This window comes from Bubalus kerabau, chromosome 15 (genome assembly GCF_029407905.1).
Source record: "Bubalus kerabau isolate K-KA32 ecotype Philippines breed swamp buffalo chromosome 15, PCC_UOA_SB_1v2, whole genome shotgun sequence".
NCBI classification, from domain to species: Eukaryota; Metazoa; Chordata; class Mammalia; order Artiodactyla; family Bovidae; genus Bubalus; species Bubalus kerabau.
Window position 1 is genome coordinate 32,946,153 of NC_073638.1, and position 27,370 is coordinate 32,973,522.

The 27,370-nt window shown below is 42.3% G+C and overlaps 1 long non-coding RNA gene across 4 annotated transcripts in view; it reads right to left on the reverse strand.

Moving 5' to 3' along the window:
* LOC129628856 (uncharacterized) overlaps positions 1–27,370 on the reverse strand; it is a 316,173-nt gene that overhangs the window by 217,563 nt on the left and 71,240 nt on the right. For 3 of the 4 annotated variants that reach the window (XR_008702948.1, XR_008702946.1, XR_008702945.1), the window contains exon 2: positions 260–376. This is a non-coding gene — a long non-coding RNA (uncharacterized LOC129628856). The remainder of the gene's footprint in view (positions 1–259; positions 377–27,370) is intronic. The other variant, XR_008702947.1, reaches the window with a different exon arrangement.

The window sequence follows — 27,370 nt, forward strand, 5'->3', positions numbered from 1 at the left end:
GTCCTGCCAAGTCTTCCTTGCAGACAGTAAGCCTCACCAGAGGTTTATAAAACCAACCATGTGAAAGTTTTCCATTAACAGTCAGAAATCATTTCAACTGTCATCACCACAGAAGAGACATAGAAGGACAAACTAAAAAGTTTCAAATCATTAACTTTTGCTTTTGAGCGTTGAGGTTTTTGTGTCCTCAGATGCGGACAACAGGTCCTGAGGAGATCTCTAGTTCTTTTATTTTAGAAGCTTGCTGTTAAGGACTTACCGGTCCTTTCTAAGAAGTCCTCTAGGCTGTTGCTTCCCCTTCAGAAGGGAATTTTTCCTGGAGGGCCACAGTCCCGGAGAGACGAGACCAACAGGATGTGCGACACCAACATCTCTACTGAGAGGGAAGAAAAGAAAGACAAATTACCCGAGGCGAAGCTGAAATGGCTTCCCTGAAGAGTCAATATTTATAAACTTCATGCAACTTCACAGGTGCCCTAGAAAAGCCACTCCTCTATCCACAGTGGTTACTAAGCTCCCTTTCATCTCTTGTGTGGGCTGATTGCTGTGCTGAGATGAGGACATAGAGAAATAAGACGTGACCCCCGCCTCCAACAACTTGATATCCTCATGAGTGAAAAGTGAAAGTCACTCAGTTGTGCCCGACTCTTTGCAACCCCATGGACTGTAGCCTGCCAGGCTCCTCTGTCCATGTGATTCTCCAAGCAAGATACACTGGAGTGTATTGAACAGGGATTGAACCCAGGTCTTCCACATTGCAGGCAGATTCTTTACTGTCTGAGCCACCAGGGGAGTCCTCATGAGGAAGAATGCATTAAGTATGAATTACACTGTTACCATCCAGGATACATCTTCCCAGGTGGCTCAGTGGTAAAGAATCTACCTGTCAATGTAGGAGATGCAGGAGATGCAGGTTCCATCTCTGGGTCAGAAAGATCCCCTGGAGGAAGAAACGGCAACCCATTCCAGCATTCTTGCCTGGGACATCCCATGGACAGAGGAGCCTGGCAGGCTAGAGTTCATGGGGTCACAAAGAGTCAGACACGACTGAGCACACACACACACAACCCAGGATATACTGGGTTTTTGTCTGCATAAACTACAGGAAGGATGAGCACCTCTCCTCGTCCCACTGTCAGATGCGAAAGATAAACCTGAGAGAAACAAAAGGTTACTCGAGAAACGAGCACCACGTCCTGCATTTTGATTGCTGAGGTGGCTGTCTCAGATTCTTGTTCCCTAGTACCAAGCGTCCTTCTCCCTAGATGCCCAGTCTCTGTTTGGACTTGGTCAGAGCCCAGAGCTGAGGCTGACAGCACAGGATTCCCTCCCTTCCCCAGCCGGTCAGCCTCCCAGGAAGGAGACACTCCCTGTCCCTTTGGCCACAGAACGCGCAGCCATACCTTTGATCGGAAAGGCCAGCAGCCAGCGAGTGTAAATGGCACACCCATCAGCACCACCATTCAGACAGCGCTGTCTTCACGAATTAAATATGACACATCACAATGATGATTCCGAGGCTCAGACAGACCTCACTGCCTGACAGACTGGGTCAGCCGCCTTCCCAGCCTGTTTCAGACACCCAAACAAATTAACACATGTTCCGTGGTGATACAAAATTGCATTTCTGTGTGTGAGTGTGCGTTCCAAAGCCTCCGTGCAAGCGCACGATTGTCAATTAAATATTTATCAAACTCCCGCTGACCTACGAGAGGCTCTGACCTACGAGAGGCATCATCCACTGGCTCTCAGAGCATCAGTATCAGCTGTTTTTAAAAGGCAGCTTCTCTTCTTGGTCAGTGGAACCTATTTAAACCTCAGTGAAGAGCCCTCACTATCTTTTGTACTGGATCCATCTACCAGGCTGAATGAGGCTTTTAGAACCAGCAAGAACCAGATGGCCCTCCAAGAGCATTTCTGAATGTTTGGATCTGAGTCATTTGTATGTGGATGTCTTCACAAAACAGCAATCTGGGTAACAGGCTCCAGGCTGAGTCCAGCTTTCCAGACAGCCCATCTTTGCCCACAATTGAGAAGACAAGCACAATATTGTAGGGTACCACAAAAATATTGCAGCGTTTCTTTATATGTGTAGCATCAAATACAGGAAGAGTCCCCATCAGGCTGTCACGACAATGTTAGTTCGCCACAACAACATCCCTTCCTGATAATTTTTCTTTCTCCCATTGCACCTATGATTTCTCCCCTGGCTCAGGCATAAAGCCAGCTTTGTAAATCAGCCAGCAGAGGGCACCTCAAAACTGGTGCAATAATCCAAATATCTGCAAATTCAGAGCCGAAAAAGATGTTAGACTAATCAAAATGGGCTCCAGCTTTATGATGTGCTGGGAGATCCTAGCCAGAAAGAGGAGAGCCGGGGAGGGAAGAGATGGAGCCAGAAATGTATTAGTTGATGGACCTGCTCATCTGAGGAAGAGGGAAGGCTTCAGAGAGAGTCCAGTATCAGAAATCCAAGGGGAGGGGTAAATCTAGTTCAAAAGTGGGAAATGATCAAAATGAAGGGGGTCAACCCAGCACTGCAGACTTCTCAGAATTTTCCCTAGAGAAGAGAAAACCTACGTTTTCATAAACACCTGTACATGGAAATTTATAGAAGCTCTATTTACAGCCACCCCAAACTGGGAGCCATCCGAATGTCCTTCTCCCAGTGAATGGATAAACCAAATGTGGTATATCCATACAGTGCAGAACCACTCAGCAATTTTAAAAGGAAAAGTTATTGATACATACAACAACACATGTGCTCTGCATGCTAAGTCGCTTTCAGTCGTGTCCGACTCTTTGCAGCCCCGTGGACTGTAGCCCACCAGGTTCCTCTGTCCATGGGATTCTCCAGGCAAGAATACTGGAGTGGGTTGCCATTCCCTTCTCCAGGGGATCTTCCCAACCCAAGGTTCAAACCACATTTCTTATGTCGCCTGCATTGGCAAGCAGGTTCTTTACCACAAGTGCCACCTGGGAAGCCCTACAACAATATGGATGAACCTAAAAGGCATCACATGGAGTGAAAGAAACCATTCTCAAGAAGTTCCATTAGCATGATTCCATTTGTAAGACATGTTCAACATCTCAGCACTGCCAGGGGCTGAGGGGAGGGGAGGGGATGACTACAAAGGAAACAGCCCAAAACAATTTTCTGCAGTTGATATAACTGCTCTGTCCTGCTTTTGGTGATGATTACATGAATGTATACATGTGTTAAAATGCATTAAACTGTACAAGCCAGTCAGTTTCACTGTAGGTTAATTAAAAAATAAAAATTTTTTGGAGAAAAAAAACTGAGCCATAAAAGAAAACCAAAGGGGTAGAACTCGAGGGGCAGGATGAGATGCATAGATAAAGAGTGAGCTCTAGGGACTTCCCTGGCGGACCAGTGGTTAAGACTCCAAGCTTCCACTGCAGGGGGTGCGGGTTTTATCCCTGGTAGGGGAGCCAAGATCCTGTGTGCCACACCATGTGGCCAAAAAAAAAAAAAAAAAATCTTTTTTAAAGAGTGAGATCTAGTAATGTCTAGGTCCTTATCTAGAATGTAGGTAAAGTGCAGAGGGCCAGAGCAGAGTTGATCCCCAAGGACAGGCTGCTGGGGATCAGGTTCCCACTGCCGATAGGTTGAGGTGGGGTTTCCGCTGAACAGCAGCAACTCAAGCAGAAGGGAGCAGAGGAGCCAACTGGACGCACAAGGTGCTGACTGAGCACAGAGGCTGCCACTCAATGCTCCTGCAGCCCCAGGGGCTCTGCTCACCCTTAGGAGCCAACATCCATGGCAATGCAGAGCCACCCCAGGTCACTGCCCCACCCCACTCGCTGGTAAGGAGACTCACTGACTGTGGGCAGAGGTTTAGCTGAAAGGGCCAGTGATGAACAAAAGCTACACAGATCTGATCTAAGCCCCAATACACATATAAGAAATCTGACAGAGCAAAGCAACAGGAGTTCCCCAAGATCACACAGCTGGTGAGCATCCCCAGGGGCCCTGGACCCCAGCCCTGGACTCTTTCCCATCACCACTACATGACTCCCTCATCAGTCCTCTAGCCTGGGATGGCATTTCTTCTTATCTGTCCCAGGTAAGTGAGACCACGTTTTCCATTTAAAAGAGAGCAAAACACAGGTGGCTCCATAACTTTTCATGAAGACACATGAAAAAACTCACTACCTCCCTGAGCCTCTTGATTTGTTGCTGTTACATTTATTCTTTTTTTCAGATGAAATATTCACTACCTCCTGTGTCTTGAGTTCCCTGTTTAGACCCATGCCACTAAATCCAAAGATTTCACTAGATGATTAAAAAGACCAAGTTCTTACCTATCAAATCACCTCTTATGTCCTAGCCACATTTTTCATTTTCATCAAGTACTGGAGAGCTCAGAAGAGGGATGACCGTCACAGTTCCCTTGGATTGAATGTTATGAGAGAAAAGTTTTGGTGGAAGCAGCTTTGGTCAAGGTTACTGGCCCAGCTCTGCTAATAACTGGATGTGAGATTTTAGGTATGACACTTCCTTTCTTGAGACTGAATTTCCTCCGCTATAAAGTGAGCTGGTTAGACTGGAAAATTATTAAGATACTTTCCAGTCCTATAAAGTTATATATCATGTGTAGTCTTTGTGTGTGTGTTTGCCCAGTAGTGCTGGACTCTTTTCAGTACCATAGACTGTAGCCAGCCAGGCTCCTCTGTCCATGGATAACCCAGGCAAGAACACTGCAGTGGGTTGCCATTTCCTCCTCCAGGGGATCTTCCCACCACAGAGATCGAATCCACATCTCTTGCGTCTCCTGCATTGGCATGTGGATTCTTTACCAGTGTGCCACCTGGGAAGCCATTTAGTCTTAAGAATAGATGGCAAATAACTAAACTGATATACAAAAGAACGGACACATTTCAATAATTCAATACATGTTTTTTGTGAGCCTACTGTCTTTTCAGGCTACACATTAGCTGGGAGGTATTTAACAACATATAAGAATGATAACTGCCTTTAAGGACATACAATCTCATGGAGCAAAACAAGAGTCTAGATTTAAAGGAGCCACTGTTTCACTTGTCCTCATGTGGGTCATTTGTTTAACCCCTCTGAACCTATTCCTTCATCTGTAAACTGTGAATAATAATGGCTCCTTCTAAGAGTGAAAAATAAATGAGAGTATATTACGTTTTATTATTAAGTCATTTATATTACTGTCCTGCCCTCTCGAAACAGCATTTTTCTTTCTTACCCCATACTCTTTTTGCAAGTAACCTCCATTTTTAATCTCCTCATCGCTCGAAATTGAATTTTCTATTAATGCTTTGAGATGCAAATGAAAGTCCATTTTTTTCACAGAGATGTATCTGCCTGCTCCAGCCAACACAAATCTCCCTTGTCTCTGGTTTTCTGTTGCCTTTTGAAAAACACCAATGTGGTGTTTTCTGTTGCCGTATGATTGACTTGGGTGTCTGTAGTCTAAATTCTCCTAAACTCTAGCTTGGGCTTCCCTGGTGGCTCAGATGGTAAAGAATCCACTTGCAATGTAGGAGACCTGGGTTCAATCCCTGAGTTGGGAAAATCCTTGCAGGAGGGCATGGCAGCCCACTCCAGTATTCTTGCCTGGAGAATCCCCATGGACAGAGGAGCCTGGCAGGCTGCAGTCCAAGGGGTTGAACAGAGTCAGACATGACAGAGCAACTAAGAACACAAACTCCAGCCTACGTTACCAACTGCCTCCAGTGACCTCAAACTCTACATGTTTCAAGTAGAATCCATAATCTTTCAAGACCTTGCTTCTCTTCAGGGGTTCTTTTCAGTTCATAGTTTCTCGGTTGCTTATATGTAAGTATTTGTCATGTTTCGTCTCCATCACAGCCTCCTCCTAGCCATCGCATTAATTCCAACTCTCATGCATCTCACATCATCCTTTCTCATCTCCAGCGTCTCAGCCTTCCTGGAGCCTCTCTTGACTAGATTATGCAATAGTGGAGGGACGAATGTATCAACATCACCCAGCAAGCTTTTCAAAATACCCCTATTAACGTTTCCATCAGCCCATACAGTATCTGAAATTTTAGTTGAGGGAAAAGACAGACGACTAAGGGAAAAGCTAGGCTTGAGTCTCCTGCAAAAGTTTCCAGGTTATTCTGATACATTGCTCATCACTGATGAGAATCACTGTTTTAACCTTTCTCCTCCAATCCCTTCCCCCTCTACTCCCCTATACAGTCCATGGAATTCTCCAGGCCAGAATACTGGAGTGGGTAACCTTTCCCTTCACCAGGGGATCTTCCCAACCCAGGGATCGAACCCAGGTCTCCTGCATTGCAGGCAGATTCTTTACCAGCTGAGCCACAAGGGAAGCCCTCTCTCCTGCCCAAATTATTTTTCAAAACCTCCAATTATCATGGCTCTTTACTGCCTTTCAGAAACAAGCAAACAAACAAGACAGTCTTTAGCCTGGCTTTCACGTTCTGGTTCCAGGCTGCTTTCCTGACCGGGATTCCCCCACTCCTTCCATGCCCCATGTGTTCCAACCAAAACAAACTCAACCTTGTTCCTCTAGACTTACACACTTTCACACCCCAGGTCTCAATTCATGCCGCCTCATTTTCTTGGGATTCTCTTCTGCTCTCACCTTACTATCTTTGCCTGGGAAAATTCCACATGACTTTCAATGTTCAGACCTATGCCATCTCTTCCACAAAGTCATGACCAATTTTCACCCTCTTCCAGGCAGAATTAGTTCTTCCCTTCTCTATATCCCATCTCAATCTATCCACAGCGCTCATCCATTGAGTAACAGCTCAGGAAGGCCACCTTTTTGGACTCCCTCTGAAAGGATATAAGTACCTCCTCTGGTCCTCTTAGTAACTGTTTACACCTGTTTTATACTTACACCCAACTCTATTCCATGTGTTGGGGGGAGTGGTGGTTCATAACTTGTTCATCTACTAATACAGACCATGAACTCCTCAAAGATAGATGCCATCCTATCCTTCTTTGATCCCCAGCACAAGCAAGAGTATGGAATTTTACCGGGTGCTAAACAAATATTACTTCAGTCGAGATCCAGATTGGAGGGTCTGAGCTCCCAATGCAGGAGGCCCTGGTTCACTCCCTGGTTGGGGAGCTATATCCCACAGGCCGCAGCTAAGGCTCTGCATGCCACAACTAGGGCCCAGAACAGCCCGATAAATAAAAATATTTAAAAAGAAAAGATCCAGATTGGATATCGTCCCTTCAGTAAGCATTTGCAGGCTCTAAGAAGTAGCAGTGCCTTCCTTCTGCCACCACAGCATGCCGCCAATACCACCTTCTATTGTTATTTGCGAGTTCATAGCCTTACCTAAGACAGTGAGTGTATCAGGGGTGGGAACCATGTCTTCATCTTTGTCTGACCTCTGACATGTTGTACAGTGCCCAACAAATAGCTCTACCCACCAAGCTTCTGGAATAACTGAACTGAATTTACTGGCATTTCTTTCCAGGTGATAAGCTCTTCAAAGACCCTCACTGCATCTTTTATTACCCCTCTCACAAGTTCAATATCTCCTCCAGTCCTGGGTTGAGAGCAAACATTCAGCAAAATATTTGTCCACTGACGCATTCTTCTTGAATATTCCTGAATAAGTCGAGGCCTGCTTGAGAGGGTGCAGTGTCCCTATTGGTTGTGTCTCCAAGAAAGGAGGAAATCAGTCTTGCAGTGACCATCTCCTACTCTAATTGTCATCCTGTACACATCCTGGTATTTCATCATGGTTCATCATATCACTAGAAAGGTCACATCTGTCACTTTGCAATTCCCAGCTTATTTCCCTGGTCCAATACCAACCACCCCCCTTCTCTCCAGTTGTCCCAATGTGTTCATCAGAATGGAATGCACCATATTAACTTCAACCAGGAGTGAAAATAATGCCCACTGGTGTGATAAATTCTATTCCAACAAGGCTGAGGGTGGGATCACTGTTCAATGTATTCATAATACAGAGGCCAACTGGATAATGAAAAACATTCCTTTATCCACAACTGAACATTTTTGGAGTTTTGTTTTTAAAAACTAAAACATCACAATATTTATTTGAGGTTTGACAGAAAACAGCAAAATTCTGTAAAGCAATTATCCTTCAATGAAAAATAAATTAAAAAAATAATAAACTCAATATCTCATTATTATTAAAACAATGAAGATACTGCATGGTATGTTTTATTTTAGGCAGTAAAAATAATCATGCTTTTAAAAAGCACTAATGTGATAAAAGTTCTCTCTTTCTCTACTGTTTAACACAAACATGGTCCTACAAGTTTATAAATTGCCCAACCATTTTGAATGCCTAGGCACAACTTAGCTACCACCATCATTCAAAATATTAAGTTAGGAACTGAACAACCAATGAGGAAATAGTTTTTCTGGAAGTTGGGAAGTTATATTACTTGAGTTAAATAAAAAGAACAAACTCAACATTGATCATAGCACATCAACTGAGAGTAGAGATGCCAAGCAAGGCTGCCACCATCATACATCACAATAGCAAAGATGTCAAAAAATTTTAGTTTCTTCCCGATAGGTCTACGAATGAAATTACTTGGAAACAGAAAGTAATGACTGTGACATGGGATACTGGTGAACTTTAATCCACATTTTATCACCGTATTTAAACATCCCCAGAGTCATACCTATTTTTAAATTCTATGATCTAGGATAGATAATTTTCTTTCTGCAGTGAGATCATTTGTGTTATTAGCTGCAATGCAGTATTTTAAGACTCCATCAAGAAGAATGAAAGGAAATCAGAAATTGAGGCAACAGTGTAGACTAGTCTTGTAAAATCTGACATTAGAAAAAAGATCGCTCTGGACTTGAATGATTCTGACTGATTATCCATACAACTGAAATTCACTGGTATAAGATGGAGTGATCTTGCATGTCCAAAATGACTAGTCCTAACACAAAAAGGGGAGGTCTTCGTTAAGGTCACCATGCTGCAGACTTGAGTTGTCATTTCAGATCATTTCTCAGATTTGCAGGAAGTGAAAAGAAATTAACATTTTGAGAAGTTTCAACACTTTTAGCATTATCCACCCTAATGTCCACTGGTCCTACTTTGTTAACACTTTATGTGCAAAGAAAGCTCAAAATTACTCTAGATGTCTCAAGTGGACCAAACAGTTGATTCTCTCTACCAGGAAATTGGTTCCTGAAACCAACCAAGTGCATCATATTGAAACAACTTTTCCTTTTGATTGTGAGCTTCTTAGCACAGTCTACATCAAGGATCCCACCAACCACCCCAGAACAGCCACTGAATTCCTCTACCATCTCAAGCATAACCTTGAAAAGTGATACATGCTGCCAGAGTCCCTGAACTGAGAAGCTAAGGTCTTTGTCTTGTGATGCAGCACGATGTCGTTTTTTAACCCTGGACAAGCCAAAGCTCTCTTTGGTCCTCAGTGCTTCCTTATGCATATTGTGCGTGTGTGGGGAGGGATGGGGGGCGCGGGAGAACAGTACAAAACTCTTCCAAAGTATGGAGATGAATTAGATTCTGACAGGCAAATGACATTAGCTTTTTGGGAAAAGATTTTGCAGCAGTAACAGTAACCTCTTTCCTCCAAGCGGTGGAAAAATTTTTCTATGAGTTCTTGATTTCTGTTTGGTGAGCTGGTTTCATGGGGGTCATGGCACTGGTGATTCCTGTTGGGCTTTTATTTCTACTTTGCGAGTGGCTGGGGCAAGGGTGGGACAAGAAAACCCAAAGGGATGGGGACTAGCAAAAGGGATTGAAGGGTAGAGAGGCATTACAAAATTGCTCCCTTTTTGAAGAACGGCTGATCTCAGGTTCCTCAGGTTCAACTATATACTTGATTTCCAATGTTAGGTTAATTTCTGCTGTACAGCAAAGTAATTCAGTTATGCATATGGATATGGGCTTCCCTGGTAGCTCAATGGTAAAAAATCCGCCTGCAATGCAGGAGACGTGGGTTCGAATCCTGGGTCAGGAAGATCCCCTGGGGAAAGCAGAAACCCACTCCAGTATTCTTGCCTGGAAAATCCCATGGACAGAGGAGCCTGGTGAGCTACAGTCCATGGGGTTGCAAAGAGTCAGACATGACTGAGCAACAGACACCTTCATTTTTTTTCCATTTTCATATATATATATATACACACACACACACACACACACACACACACATATATATATATATATATATACACACAGAGACACACACATAAATACATATATATATACACACACATACACCCTTTTCATATTCTTTCCCATTATGGTCTATCACAGGACACTGAATACAGTCCCCTGCTTAGCTTCCTTTCTAATAGCCTCCCACAAACTTTTTTGCTGGCAGTTCTGGGGCAGGCATTTTTACATTTCCTCTTCCATCCTTCCAGACTGACACTTAGAGAAGTAAGTACAGGAGGAATTGTCTCCAAATCATCTCTTCCACAAAATTTCACATTAAATGAACATGGGGAAAAAATCCAATCCTGTGGTAATGTTCTCTTAGAACATTCTTGGGAGTTTTATGCTGTCCTTAAAACACCAACTGTCAAAACAAGATAATGGTTTTTCAAGGAAATCCCAAACATCCACAGTTAGCCTAGCAAGTTTATATAAATGGAAGAGTGTCTTCATGTCCCCTAGCTAAAAAAGAAAATCTGGGGAGAAAATAGAGCTTCATCGAAGCATCATTCCCTATCGATGAAATCCTCATTTTCCAGATTTGCTTATTTTAAAATCCAACTCCTTGAACATATAACACCACATCCAAGTGCTACCTCTTTGCTATTTTAACAAACCATTACGAGCTTTCTGTTTGCTTCCCCAAATATCACAAGAACAGTTTGTTGTGCTGGTTCATTAGCAAAACGAAGACTTTCTTCAGTGCTAATGTGTGTCACGTTTCTTAGGAGGACTAGGGAGTCTACATTGCAAAGGAAGTTAAATGAGCATTTTCTCTCTTAAAGGCCTTACACAGTTAAGTAGAGGACGGTGTGCTATTTATTTAAAAGTGAGGCAGGGCTTTCCTGGTGGCTCAGTGGTAAAGAAACCACTTGCCAATGCAGGAGAGGTGGGTTCAATCCCTGGTCTGGAAGATCCCACGTGTCATGGAGCAACTAAGCCCATGCAGTACAACTACTGAGCCTATGCTCCAGAGCCCAGGAGCTGGAACCACTGAGCCCACGTACCACAAATACTGAAGCCCTAAGGCCCTAGAGCCCAGGCTCTGCAACAAGAGAAGCCACCGCAACGAGAAGCTGGTGCACTGCAACTAGAGTGTCCCCCGCTTGCCACAACAAGAGAAAAGCATGTATAGCAATGAAAGACCCAGCACAGCCAAAAATCAAAAGGTGTGTGTTGGGGGGTGGTAAAGGGAAGGCAGCTTCACTTTGTTCTCTCAGTTTGGAGGGAAGAAAACTCTGAAAAGGTTTACAAAGTGATGAACCCTGAAAGATGTGTCAACTGCTGAACTGTAGTGTCTCAATGGAGTATATGCTTCTGAAAAGGAAACTGTTTTAATGAACGAGGGGGTTGTAGGGGAGTTTCATATTTTGGACCATACGCTGCCATTTTAGTGGTTATTTTAAATCAGTGGGCAGGCATGTGGGTGAAGAGAAGTAGAAGAAGCTACATCCTACTTTAGCTGCCATATACACACCCCTGTGACCTTTTGCTTGATTCTTGTTAAGGTGTTCTAACATGCCAAAGATGCTATTTTCCCCCTGTAGTTTTTAAAGATGTTTGTATTTTTAGGACCCAGGAGATTTAAGGCACAGATAGTATTTTGACCACATTGTGTTCAATATGTAAAATATGAAAAGTGGGGTTTCCATTTTCAAGAAAAGCCCAGGTTGGGTCTTCTGCATGATTTGGAAGTTTAACATCAACTGGAGCGACTACAGACTATTGTGTGAAATATTTGGATTAATGGCTGAACTTGAACTGTGCCTTTAAAATATCTGGAGATTGACCTTGGCCACAAGCTTAGCTGTTCCTTTTAAGTTGATCCAGCAGGAATTAGCTATCTGTAGGGGGCACAGGCTGAGAGATGGGGTGCCCTCCAAGTCTATTCTCCCATGGGGATGAGCATTCCTCCCAGCTCCATGGAGAACCACACAGTGCTGCAGGGCAAAAGGGACTGGTTTGTACAACTTCAGTCATTGAGACCCTGAGCCTTTCATGAACCTCTTTGTCTTTGGTATTTTCAAGTGGAAATGCTAGCCAGCCTTGCGATACTTGTCATTTTCCCTTCATTTCCCTATTTACCAAAGAAGAATTGGTCATAAGTTGGAGCTCTCCATTTCTTTCTGTCCAAAACGCTCTGAACAAGTTAGCGACACCAGTTTCCCAGGACACAAAAGCGTTGGTAACATGTGTTTAAAATTTGACTTTGGAATCAATCCCAAGTGGACTGATCCTTGGAAAAGATATGCTTTATCACAGATAAATTCTCCTTGTTCACAATTCCTGGCCTGGAGTTGCTGTAGGTTCATGTAGATGTGTGCTGGAAATTAAACAGTGTGCTACCAGGGTGGCCGCAATTAAATTCAGACTTGCATTCAAACCATAGCCCGCGCTGCATTTCTTGGAGAAGTTAGATTTCTATAGACATTTCAGAATGTCTCTTCACAAAAGAAGGAGGCAGGGTGGCTGGGCCCGAGTCCCCTAAATCAAGGCAATGAAAATGGGCAGGAAGAGAATGTATTTGCAGGGTGCCAAAGTAGCTGTTCATAAGAGTGAAGGTCTCATACTTCCAATTTAGGGTGTTTTCTTATGGAACCCAGAAGGTATTCTACTCTGACATTCACATGCAGACTACAATCATTATTTGGAAAAGAAAGAAATCATGAGCTCATACTGCACGTCAACCCAACAGCATGTGTCATAAAATGGAATGGCTCCTCAAAAGAAAGAACAACCTCTTCTGCATGCAGATATACTCCCTTTGGACTTAAAATACATTTTGGAATTGAAATGCTGAATCGTAGCAAATTCTGACAACAGTCAGGAGTCCTGGGCTCATGCCAGAAGTTAGATGGCTTGAAGGAAAAAAAAATCAACTTAGAATAACTTTTTTCTAGATAATTATAGATAGTATAGTATTTAGAAGGGAAAAAAACTATGGAGAACTAATATAGGTATGTGATTTTTCTAAGCTAAAATAAAGGCAAATGTGTTTTTTAGCAAAATTTTGTGAAAATGGAATTCAGATTTAATCTGCCTCCTGATTCCTTCTACATGGAATCAGTTTTCATCACTTTTATTTATTTGAAGAAATACAAATTATAGGAAGCTAAAATCCCTGGGAAAAAGTCCCAGGATTTTCATGCTATGTCAAATGCCCATTTGAAATACTTTGCTGAAAATCTATTTTGAGAGTGTAACTTTGTAACCTTTGACAGCTTTGTGAGTTATCAGAGGAGTTGGCCCAACTAGAAGGCAATCACTTGGGCATAAATATCACCCAAAAGAACAGCTATGGTTAGTTTAGGTGCAAAACAGCATAACCCCAAGATGTATAGCCATACAAATGATAAGTCGAAAACCAGTTTTTGTAATCTACATTGGAAAAGTTATTATGTACATTTCACATGCAAGCTTAAAAGACAATCACCAATTCAGGCTGAACTGATTTCAGCATCTGAGTAAATCCCAAACAGCAGATCTGGCCTGGCTTAAAATGTCCATCCAGTTGTGGAGCCGAAAAAAAAATAAACACGTGGAACGCCTGACAGAGACATGAGCCTTGTCTCGTGATTTTTTAAAACTGAAAATGCAGCCGGAAACACACACAACCACAGAAGTCCTTGTGAAGAAACTGCCTTTGGCATCTAGGCTGGAGCAAATGAGCTCCGAAGACCCCCGCCCCTCACTCTTCCACCAGAATCCCCCATTCTTGCTGTATTTCCTAATTTTGTGGACCGAATTGCTAAGCTGTTTCTTAAAACAGTGTGCAAAAGAAATAGCTACCCTCTACTACTCTACGGACTCACAATTTTTTCCCTCCTCCTGGACACAGGCCACTAGTAAGGGAAAGACTCAGGAAAAAAAAAAAAAAAGCACAGCAGTGAAAGCAAAGAAACAATAGACAACGGTGGCTTTGACAAAGCCTTCCCTCAACCCTCTTTCTGCTCCTGCTGTGACTCTTGCTTTCAAGAGTAAGGGTGGCTGCCATCGGATGCAGGGACAATGCATGGAGGAATACAAGGCAGGGGGGAAAAAAGGAAATCAGATGAATTCAGAGCTAAGATGGCAGGGCTCTCACCTTTTCTTGGTTTGCGTGTGCACGTGTGTGTGTTTGTGAATACTCTGGATGGAGACATCCTGCCGAGAAGAAATAAAAAAGGGTGTCTGCATTGTTGGATGATTCTGAAGGCTTCTACATTTGTACATGCATTTCAGAACTATTTGCAGGGGTATACCTGCTGTCAGCCACCTCTCTCCCACCCCACCCCCATCCTCTTCTATGTCCTGCGGTCTCCATCGCACCTCTGTTAGTATGAAGACTTTCTGCCCATGTAAGTGAGAGTGTGCATTCCTTAGTGTTTGAATGAAGACCCATATCTGCATGCAATTCTAATCTGAGGAGCCCACAGTGGTTAGTAAGACTATCAATTAGTCAGCAATAGCAGAGACCCTCATTGCCTCTAAAGGAACAAAGGTAGAAAGACAAGCAAATACTCCAGCACCAGGATCTTGCTGGATCCTGGGAAATTGCTGGCTATGAATAACAGCATCTTTCCCTGTTTAACTCTCAAATCCATGTAACATGACAGGATATTAATGTATCCAGCTGCATAATTAGGCACAGAGTGTCTAAAGGCATACATGTTTCTTTGACACAACTGGGAATAAAATGTATTAGGCTGAACTAAAAGGAAATACCTGATTACAAATAAGAGTTTATGACACATTTGATCCATGCTCCATTTCAACGAACTGCCACTAGAACTTAACTCTTTGGTAGAGTTCTTTGTCCATTTCAGTGCCTTTTATGAAATAAACCAATAAAATAATGATGAAAGGAGGAGAAGGAAGTATTCAGTCATGAAAAAATATATAAGACTAATTCTCCACAATAGATGAAACTGATCTGGTTGAAATTTAAATCTGGATTTTGTTTAACATTGGGTGGTTTCTTTTGGAGCATGTATATGTGTGTGTACATGTGTGTGCGTGAGTGTATTTTTTCTAATTGCACATCTTGTGAATATCAGCTTATATTGTATGTATCCTGCTAACCATCTGAAACAATACAAAGAATTCTTTTCTCTCATTTTGAAGAAACCTCAAAAAAAACTAATCTTTGGAAAAGCAACACTTTGCCTTTCAGTTTTCAAGGCCATCAAAATATTGTTAATTTGAATATATATGAGGAAAGAGGGAGGAATAAGTAGCAGTTGCTCTTACTCACTTTTGCATAGGGATCACTGCAAAGGGAGTGGTGTACTTTGTTTCTGATGTGATCTATGATTTTAACTCTTCTTTTCTGGCCCATAAAAAGCTGCATTTCTTTCCTCAGCACTTGTTGTTAGAATTGAAATTATTTTCCAATAAGGTATGGGAGCTATCATGAAGGTTAACATATTTTCCTAACTCTGTAAATAAGACAAAAAGTCTCACCTGAAGACAAACATTTATAGCCACACTGTGACAGGAGCTCCAAGAGTCCACCTGATTTCCCTGTGTTATGGATCCCTCTTCTTAGGACTATCAGTCTAAAGAGCCATTTCTGTTTTTCTTTCTTCCTGGACAAAATTATTTCAACAATCATGTTACCCCCTTTTAACCTGGGAGGCGACTACAGAAGCTGAGAAATTAGGAGATAACACTCAAACAGAAAACCCCACTGAGCTGCAGGAACAGGATGAAGAATCTAGCAAGCTCTGGAAATGAGGAGAGGTGGTAGAAATCAGGAGAAAGCAGGTCCCCATCAAAATACAGCAGAGGTAGAGAGGGAGGCTCATGAACCACCCCCCAAACACACACACACCACCACCCATCAAACCTTGTCACTTAAGACAGAAAAAAAAATCCTAACCATGTCGAGAGAGGGGAAGGGAAATGGTGCTAAATAGCTGGAGAGGTGACCCACCGTCCTGTTTGCTCCTTGGCTCTTGCCGAAGGGAGTAACAGCCACAGCAGTGACAACGGAGTTGAAATGTGCCAAGTGCAACCTCTGCCCCGTGCTCTCTGCCTCCCAAAAAGGCAAGAAAAGCATGGCTGGGACAGAGCACAACAGAAGGAGCAGGCACCGGCAGCGAGTCACGGACTCCATCAGAACCGGCTGGTCTCTGAAAGCCCTGCATCGGGGGTCCCGTTCACAGGCAGCGAAGAAGCAGAGACAATGGCAAATCAAAACCCTGGCAGGGCTTCTGGGATCATTTAATCTCTCACTCCAGCATCTAGACGGGGACAGCAAGGAACACAGGCGACAGCTCCTTCACACCGAGGCGCGAGCATATGCCTGCCTCTCTGAGGATATATTTTTAGACACAATATCGGGGTAAGGCAGTCTGTGCACTCAGCAGCGGTATTCACATCCGAACGTGGGAGCAGCCTCTTTCTCACTCTCAGAGGAGCTGAAGATCAGAGGAAGCAGCCCACGTTTCTCACCAAGCCAAAGGTCAGTGAAGAGGACCCCGAACCGCAATCCATTGTCTCTGCACTCAGACCATAAAATACATTTTCAAGATGTTCTCCAGAACGAGGTCATGCAGTGTGGCCATTTGCTCACTTCATATCTTTCCACGGATGCCTTATTCTACCATCCAAAAGTACAGCCGGGAGCAGCATTCGCACCTTGAGAAATACCACATCTGAATGCCACAAACTAAGGATGAAAAAATATTTGGCAGGACATGTATTATAAGTAACATGTCCTAAACTTCAAAACTTCTCCAAACAATGTTTATTAAAAGCAAGCAACGAGACAAGTGATGTCTTCTGTCATGTCGACGTGCTCTGAATCTGAGTGTTCCTCCCGTTCACGTCAAGCTTCAAACATTTAAAATAATAAACAGGAGAGAAAAATAGCCCAGCTCATTAAAGCATAAGCAAGAAAGCAAGGAGACCAGCTCAGCCTTTGCAAACAAATCAGACATAATCTGATATGCTTTTGTTTGAGCCTGGGAATTTTTTGTTCACATAGAGGATTAAAATATTTTAAAAGATTCCTTATTAAATATGTATGTGGACATATCTGTACATGTATAAAATTCCCAAGTTAATTTAAATTTATGGGAGAAATTCAAGGGATTGCAGGTCCAACAACCCCAAAAGAAAATAACCCTAAAAAACAATCTCTAACCACATAACCAGTCTCTGAAGTTTCACACACCACAAAAATGAGATGGTTGCAATGGTGATGAATGAAAATAATGTTTCACAACCACAATATTCCAAATAAAAGTACTTAAAACAAAGAGCAAAATGTCCACTTCCTTACTTTTTGAGTCAAAATTTGTTTCTGTCAGAATTGGGGTTTTTTGTAAATGTTATATATATATAGTATCTATAAAAGGGAGGTACAAAATGGATTCTTGTCAACTCTACAAATAAGCAACCTGAGTGTTGGTTTTCCTTTAAGAGTAGAAACAGTTTATAATTTCACATTGTAAATCTCACTAGGACTGAGTGCTCTCACAAGCACTGACAAAGAAAGAATTCACGTCAGACCAAAAGGCTGATGGTCAGTCTCCTACAGCATTCTTCCAACAGATTCGGGCCAAAATGAATATAGAATCCTAAGCTGAACCATCCATCACATTTTCCTAGTCTTTCAATTAATGACACTGCAATCAGATCGATAGGATGTAATAAGAAAAGAGCTTTGTATTTCTATACCTATTAATTCGCTGAGTAACTCCAGCAGTAAAACGTGACTTGAAAGGAAAAACACTCAAGGAAAATGAATTCTCTTAGCATGCTGAACGATTCCCTGACCCAAAACTGAACACTGATGTTTCTACCTTCCAACCAGGGTTACTAGCATCCAAAATTAGTCTACTTGGTCAGAAGCAAGCTTAATCTTTTTTCTAAAGAGTCTCTGCAGTATTCTCACAAGGCCACAGGTTGGTCTAGTTAAATTGGTCGTTTCGGGGAGTTTTAGAACAAACATCCTTGAAATGCAAGACAGAGGCAGGGCAGCCATCGCTCTCTGCTGCTTAGTCCAACCAAACTGCTAAATTTGTGGTCCTAGTTTTTGAGGGCATTCTGTAGAAAGGAATTAGGGTTAGGAAGAGGGAGACAGGGAAAGAATGATGAGAATGCTAATGATGGTCGGCATTATTAATCCCAAATTCCAAATCACTGCCTCGGTTGGAGACAATGTGAACAGCACCAGACAGGAATAAAACACGGTGTCTGACCCTCTCAGTTTATCACCGCAGACAGAGGACTCAAGTATGAGTCCTCCGTGGGAAGGAGGCAAAGAAAGCCTGTCCTAGGATGTTCTCCAGATTCACGTGCATGTCCACATCACGGGGTTACTAGGGGTGAGCAGTGACTCCCTGAACTCAGGAGCGGAGAGTGAAATCACAGTTCCCAGGGCCTGGGGGTCAGGGAAATGGGAAGACGTGAGTCAAAGGGTACAAACCTCTAGTTATAAGACAAGTAAGTTCTGAGGATCTGATGTGCAACATGGTAACTATAGTCAACAGTACTGTACTGCATGATGGAAATTTGCTGAGAGAGTAGACCTAATTGGTCTTACAGACAAAAATGGCAAATATGTGAGGCGATGGATATGTTGGTTGACTGTGGTAACCACTTTATAATGTATGGATATATCAAATCATCACATTAAGCACCTTAAATACATACAATTTGTATTTGTCAGTTACACCTCAATAAACCTGGGGCAGGGGGAGGAGAGCAGAAATCAGTGACTTCAGTCCTAAGAAGTAGACTCTACAGAAGAAAGGTTACTATGGCATTGAATCAATATTGATTCAATATGGCACTGAATCTCACTACTGATGTAGTGAGAGGAGCACAGGTTTTGTTGCCAGACAAACCAGAGTTTGAATCTCAGTTGTATTATAGTAAGTATCTCTGAACCTTGGAGTGGTATTGGTACAATAGAGATTCTACCGCTTACCTCCAGGGCTGCTATGAAGTTGAATGAGATAATGTACCTAATGGCACAGACTAGCTAACTCTTTCTCCTCCCGGTTCTCAGACTGCTGCATGTAAAATAGCAATAAAAATGTAAGCTTACTGCAGCTTCCCTGGTGGTCCTATGGTTAAGAATCCACCTTGCAAGGCAGGGTAGGTTTGATCCCTGGTTGGGGAACCAAGATCCCACCTGACACGGGGCAACCAAGCCCATGTGCCACAACTACCAAGCCCATACGCTCTAGAGTCCATGCTCTCTGGAGCCCATATGCTACAGTGAAAGATCCACATGATGTAATAAAGACTCAGGCAGCCAAATAAATAATCTAAAGGTTTAAAATATATATACATAAGCTTACTGTACAGATTAAATGAAATAATGCATATAGGACATTCTATAAACTGTTCAGCATAACAGAAGGGTATTGTTGTTGTCATAAAACAAGAATGTTTTTAAAAATAAACACGTTATTTAGCATAAGACACAGAGGATGAGGAATATGGTCCAGCATCTCCTTGTGTGCTGCTGCTGCTGCTAAGTCGCTTCAGTCGTGTCCGACTCTGTGCGACCCCATGGACTGCAGCCTACCACGCTTCTCCGTCCATGGGATTCTCCAGGCAAGAACACTGGAGTGGGTTGCCATTTCCTTCTCCAATGCATGAAAGTGGAAAGTGAAAGTGAAGTCGCTCAGTCGTGTCTGACTCTTAGTGACCCCATGGACTGCAGCCTACCAGCCTCCTCCGTCCATGGGATTTTCTGGGCATCAGTACTGGAGTGGGGTGCCATTGCCTTCTCCCTCCTTGTGTGCACAATTATGTATTTCAAATCCACAAGGGAGATCTCAGCAGTTGCTTTCTACAGGAGAAGGTGTGTCATGAATGGTCATCACCAACCAGTCTTCTAGAACCTCCTCTCTTCATTGCAGATGGCATTGTTAGAGGGTGGAAAACAGGATTTTTAAATTCCCAGATGAAATTATAAGAAATCATCTACCAAAGTTTCAGAGACACCTCTGCTAAGACGTAAAACTATCAGGGTCCCCTGTGTTTGTAATTAAATGAAAAGGCACCTAGTTGTTCATTTAAGAAACACTTGTATGTCAGTAAGATATCCATAAAGAGCAGAATAGGTAGGAGGGCTAGGAAACAGTGTTTGCCCTCAGAGAGCTTAGAGTCTAGAAAAGGCAACGTTTAAATCATAAAATGAAAAGAATTACAAATCATTGAGTGAGAAAAATACTACAGGTCTCGGAGTAAACTTTTGTGGTAATTGGTATTTGACATCTGAAATATTACAACTATTTTTAAAGGAACCCTTTTTATTACTTTGTCATGACAATTCTTAACTATGAAACAAGATGATAGATGAGAGAGATTAAAACGCTGCAAAATAACAAGCTTTATGAAGACATCAAGTTCATCATTTAGGCATGGTTTTGGATAGGAAACACTGGGAGGCATACAGAAACCAAAATGTACTAATTCCATAGCCACAGTTAACTGCAGAGGATGTCTGCTGATTTTTGGAACAAAAACAATAGAAGCTATCATGCATATATCACTTACACTGCCAAGATAAGTGCTTTATATGTCATAATAATCCACTTAAAGCCTCCAGGCATCCCTTTGAGGTACATTCATTCTATTGTTATCATCACTCCTTACAGATGAATAAACTAGAACACAGAGAGGTCAAGTGACCCGCCCAAGATCACACAGCTAGCACAAAGCAGAATCAAGCAACCAGCTGCACGCCTGAGCCCACACTGTTGACCATTACAGTCAATCACCTCTCCTCCTTTTCCCCCTTTAGATCCTCATCAATTCTGATTTTCACTACAAAGTGGGATGGAGTGGACAACAAGTTAAATCAGCCATGGGTAAACCCTGAGAGAAAAAAAGAGATGGCATCTACATAGTCAAGTAACACCTACAGCCAAAACCAAAACATTGACAGTGTGAAGCTGCTACAAAGCCAGTCTTCTGTTTATCCTCTAGTCAGTTCCCAAGTTCATTCATTCACACCCTCAAGTATTATCACTGAGCATGACCCACCAGACAGAGTGGGTCCCTAGCCCAACAGAGCTTACAGGCTGTCACAATGACAATACACGGAGATGAGGGCTTTGTTAGAAAATCTAGAACTGAAAAGCTGGATACTTGCTTTGCATCTAGGATAGCTCTTAGGAGAGCAGGTTTGTGAGATTAGGTATGTCTGGATCCAGAAATTTCTCAGAGAAGTATTTTCATCTGGTTTAATGCTAACCACAATCACTCTTTTTAATTTCTATGTGTATTTTCTCTGGCCCTGTGTGATACATGCTGATATAAGCTGCTCACCAGGACCCCCTTTCAACTGCCCTGGAGACAGACATCCCCTGTGTGCAAACAACCTGCTCCAGCCCAGATCCTACAAGGAAAGAAAGGAAGACACCTTCCTGTCTTCCTCTCTCGCCTCAACTGGAACAGATGCTCAAAAAAAATTTTTTTTTTCAAGTAAGGCAGGGACACACATTTTAATAATGTTTATTACTTTTCCTGATCATAACAGTAACACAGAACACAGTCACTATCAAAATTTTAGAAAGAAATAAAAATGTAAAGGTGACAATTAAAATTATCTGTGATGATAGTAATTAAAGATAACCTCTTTTGGTATTTTAATAGAGTTCACTCTAATCTTTTACATATGTAGGTGTTTATATATTAATATTTGGCTTTTTTTTTACAGCACTTGGATCAAAATGTAAATAAACTGACGCTCTTACTTTAACACCACATCAGAAGCCCTTTTGGTGTTTAAATATCCTTCAAAAACATATAAAAATACTATGTTATATTCTATTCTGCAGGATATGCTATTTAACTACTTTCCCAATATTAGGCATTTAGATGTATTTAGGATTTGTATTATATAAAAGGGTGTAAAAACCATCTTATTATGTAACTATGTGGCTACTTTTCTTAGTACAGATTAGGAATAGGGTTATTTGATCAAAGTGTTTTTATTAATGTCTTGCTAGATTGCTTTTTAGAAAGCTTCTGACAATTTACATATTTAACTACTGGAGGAAATTATTTCTCTATAATCTCACCAGCCTTTAATTTTATTTATTTTAGGATCTACTTTTTAGTAGTGCTGTTTAATTTGCATGTATTTGAATTCTAGTGAGACTGGACTGATATTTTAAGAATTTATTCATCATTTATTCTTTATTAATTATCTGTTTATCTTTTTTCATTTCCTTACTGTGTCACTATTGTTTTTCCTACTGATTTGCATGATTCATAATATATATGTGTATTTTATAGACACATAGATATACATATATAGCTTTTGTCAACTATTGGAAATATATTTTCTAAGATGTTTATCAATTTTTTTGGTTTGCAGAACTTTTATATTCTATATGCAAATTTATTGGTATCTTCCCTTGTGATATCATCAGATGTTTTTATATTTTGAAGCACCTTTCATTCAAAATTATTCACCTATATTGTCTTCAAGTTGTTTTACATGAAACATCTTTGCATGTAATATTATTAAGCTTCAGTTGGTGCATTTTGTGAGATAAGGATATAACAGGAAGGTTTTCTTTTGTCTTTAATTGGCGATTTCCCTACCTTTCATCCTGATCTCCACTGATACTTTAAGTATAATAAAATATATATATTCAAACTTGTTTCAGGACCACCTATTCCATTCAGATGTTTATATTTAAATTCTTTCTAATGTATGAAACTATCAAAGCATTTTCTATTTCATCATCTCGGGAAAGAGTTCTGCCATCAGAGTGACAAAAATATCCTATTATTAAGGATTGGGCCAATCACATTGCTGATGTTAGGTGAAAAGACTGCTGCTAAAACCAGCTGGGTCTCTGGATGAGCTTTGGTGACCAAAAAGCTGAAATTGAATTCAGAGGAGTTGAGATTAAGGCAGAAGACTCCACCTTACGGCAACAGGGGAAGGCAGGAGTCATAGGGGTTAATCAAATAAAAATCTGCAGGAGAAAGTCAAGACCCAGGTACTGACAAGAGCACTTAGAAATTAAAGTTTGAAGAGATCAGCCAAGTTTGAGCCCATCCGTATAGACCCAGATGAAGAGGGGAGCCAGAGCATCTTGAAGAAAAGACAGACCCTGCAAGGGGATGGGGGTGGGGAGGGGACTCAGCTCATCTCCCGAGCAAGCATAAGAATGACACAAGGCTCAGAACCAAGAAGCACAAGTTCATCTGGGCATCTAGTTTGCAGAAACTTAAGTACTGTGTGTGTGTGCATGTGCGTGTGTGTCCCTCAGTCATGTCCAATTCTTTGTGACCCCATGGACAACAGCCCACCAGGCTCTTCTGTCCATGGAATTCTCCAGGCAAGAATACTGGAGTGGGTAGCCAGTCCCTTCTGCAGGGGATCTTCATGACCCAGGGACCAAAGCCAGGTCTCCTGCATTGCAGGTAGATTCTTTACCATCTGAGCCACCAGGGAAGCCCAGCTACACTTGAGATTTCCCCAAAGAAATATGTGATGAATTAGTTATATAAAACTGTGCTGGGTCATTTAAATTTCTTTACTTTTCACTGGTACAAAGATGGAGTTTGGTCCAAAATTAAAGAGAGGGATACCCACCCCAGGTCACCTTCTCCCTTTGCAGTGCTCACATAAGTTCAGGTGGGAAGGCTGAAAACTGGAACAGCTCATTTACCAGCAGTGTGCTAATGTTGGAAACATGGAGGGTTCCAACCAGGGAAAACAGGTCAATTGACAATGCAAGGTCATCAAAAGAAAGAACACTTCCTCTTTTTAAGGTAGAGGGGGAAAGAAGGCTATGGCATATGGTAGAAAAACTTGTTGGCTTTCTGCTGCTATTGCTGGTACACAATTAGTCCTTCCATGCTACCACATTGAATGGTCCACACGTAGCATTTCTGGGACAGGGTAGGGATCAAGGTGCAGTGGCTGGAAACATGGCCTTTAGAGGAAAGCCAATCAATGCTTGAGTCTAACTGTGCCAATAACTAGCTGTGTAATCTTGAGTAAGTTCCCTAACCTCTCTGAGCCTCAGTGCCTTCACCTGTAGTATGGGCAGAGTAGCTGTATTCACCCCATAGGGTTGTTATAGCAATAAATAAGAAAACACACTTGGACAATATATATGGATCTGTTACATGGGGAGCATTAGAATATTAACCTATGTTAGGAGACAGGAAAGGGAATGCGCGGTGGAAGATTGAATCTGGGCCCAAACGCCAACTCTATTGTTTGTTCTTTTTAAAATTATTTATTTTTATTTTTACTTTTGGCTATGCTGAGTCTTTGTTACTGCACAGGCTTCCTCTAATTGTGGCAAGAGGGGGCTTCTATCCAGTTGTGGTGCACAGGCTTCTCATTGTGGTGGCTTCTCTCTAGTTGTAAGCACAGCTGTGTGGTGTGTGGGCTCAGTAGTTGTGGCAAATGGCTTAGTCGCTTGCAGCGTGTGGAATTTTCCTGGACCAGGGATTGAACCTGTGTCCCCCGCATTGCAGGGCATATTCTAAACCACTGGACCACCAGGGAAGCCCCCTCTGTTGTTTTGTTCTGATGCCTCCCTCATCCCTCCTCTACCAAATGGGTATTTGATTACAACTTTACCTACTCCAAGTGCTTAGTCACTCAGTCGTGTACAACTCTTTGTGACCCCATGGACTGTAGCCCGCCAGGCCCCTCCGTCCATGAGATTCTCCAGGCAAGAATACTGGAGTGGGTTGCCATGCCCTCCTCCAGGGGATCTTCCCAACCCAAGGATCGAACCCAGGCCTCCTGCATTGCGGGCAGATTCTTTACCAGCTGAGCCACCAGAGAAGTTTAAGAATACTGGAATGGGTAGCCTATCCCTTCTCCAGGGGATCTTCCCAACCCAGGAATCAAACTGGGGTCTCCTCCATTGCAAGTGGATTCTTTACCAGCTGAGCAACCAGGGAAGCTATCTACTCCATAGGGTTGTTTTGAAGATTCAGTGAAATGATACACATACAAACTTAAACAGTTGTGCCATCTATAAAAAATTAGCCATTATTGTTATTGTTTTAAGTACTCAGAATGCATGGCAGAATTCCCCAGGTCAAAAGTCAGTAAGAAACTGAAAACATAAAAGGAAATTTCTTTTCCTCTGGAAATATGAAGATTAAAGGCAAAAGAAGAAGAGGGTGGCAGAGGATGAGATATTTGGATGACATCACTCACTCAATGGAGATGAGACTGAGCAAACTCCAGGAAATAGTAAAGGACAGGGAAGCCTAGTGTGCTGCAGTCCATGAGGTCACGAAGAGTCAGACACGACTTCAATGAAAATCAACAACACACCTGATTTTCCCAGCTGACTTCCCCATCCTCAATGGAAAATCTGCACTGCAATAAAATGGATTCTAGTGGCAACACGAGAGTATCCAGCCTGTAGTCACAGAAAGGGTAATACCTCTAAAACAGCTGGGATGGCAGTTCCAAGGGTCTGCTGAGTTAATTCAGAGGGCACAAGGACGACATTTCTCTAGACTGCCACAGCAGGCTTCTTTCTCAACTGCTTTATTTGAGGTTCTGTGGGCGATTTCAGAGCCAGCAGCCAGTAAATCTCTCTGCCTGTGATAGTCATCCCAAGGTGTCCTAATTCCCAGGATCATACATCTCTACCCACTCATGCCTTTATTTTTAAATTCATTCCTCCCACCATCAGACATTTCTTTCTGCACCTAGGCTAGGGGCTGGAGTGTAGAGTAGTGAACAAGACATACTATGTTCCTGACTCCTGGATCTCTCCTCCTAATGGGAGACTCAAAAGCTTATCTGGTAACCACACAGGTAAATACATCGTCAGAAATCACGACTGGAGTAGCACAGTTGAGAAGAGGAAAGAGATTATGTGGATTTAGGGACAATCTTCCTGAGGAAGTATAACTGAAGCTGACATCATGATATAAAAGATGTAACACCAGCTTAGAGTATGAAATTTTCATGAACATTGGCTGGAAGGAAGCAGTCCATGAGGCTGATGAAATTACCGGTACTGACCTTTGGAAATTATACTGTAAATAATGGGTCCCATGCTCTGAAGTGCGAAAACCCTGACTATCTTAGTCTACCAGCCCTTCGTTGGAGGGAATAAAGGTAGAAAGAAACATCAATCTAGTACTGCCCACCAGTAGGGAAGAAGAGCAAGGCAGGCATTCATCGAGCTTTGTCCATGGAAACAAGTCCTCCTATGGCACCTAAGCTGCACCTCATAGACAGGGTCCTGTTTGGAGAACAGCTAGCACAAAGCTCTTCCAATGTGAGTAATAGAAGTCTTGGTGGTGGGTGCAGGATGGAGAGTATGGGTTATAAGGTTGAGGGGATGATCCCTACATCTTGCACAGGAGCAGTCACTAAGGAAAAAAGAAATGGAACTCTAAATTCCTATACAGTCTACACAGAAGGCCAGATGTTTCTCCCAAAACCTCACTTTCTACCAACTTAAATCCACTCCTCAAAATCAAGACTGGCCTTGTTCCATGATGCTTTCCTCTTTCCCACAGTCTGTGGCATCACCCTGCTCCACCTGCCACCCCAGGATCCTACTTCCACTGCACTGGGCTGCATTGTTCTCTAGACATTTCATGAATTATTGTCTTGCCTCTGCAATGTGATATACTCCTCAAGGATTAGGCTTGTTCCTTTATTTCTTTTGTATTCCCCACAGTGCTGCATTTAGCACTGTGCCCACTCTAGGCACTTAACGTATCAATACCTGTTGGATAAATGAATGACTTAATTAACCCACATATCTGTAAGATTCAGTAGGTTAAAGAAAAAGAGAAGGAAGTGTTCTGAGAGTAACAACATGGAGCCATTCTCTTCTAGGTAGGGCTGGGTAATCATTTCAGAAGTATGCTTAATACTGTATATTAGTTCCTATCTAAAGGAAGGACATAGGGTACAATAGTGGAGATTTTCATCTGTGGCTTACCCCAAATTTGTCTGCAATCCAGGAGACACAGGTTTGATCTCTGGGTCAGGAAGATCCCCTGGAGAAGTAAATGGCAACCCACTCCAGTACTCTTGCCTGGGAAATCCCACAGACAGACGAGTCTGGTGGGCTACAGTCCATGGGGTCACAAAAGAGTTGGACACAGCTTAACAGCTAAACAAAAGCAACAACAAGACGAGCAGCTGAAGGACTTCTCAGCTAGCGACATGTAATGGACAAGAAAGACCTCACAAAGTCCCTTCTATGTA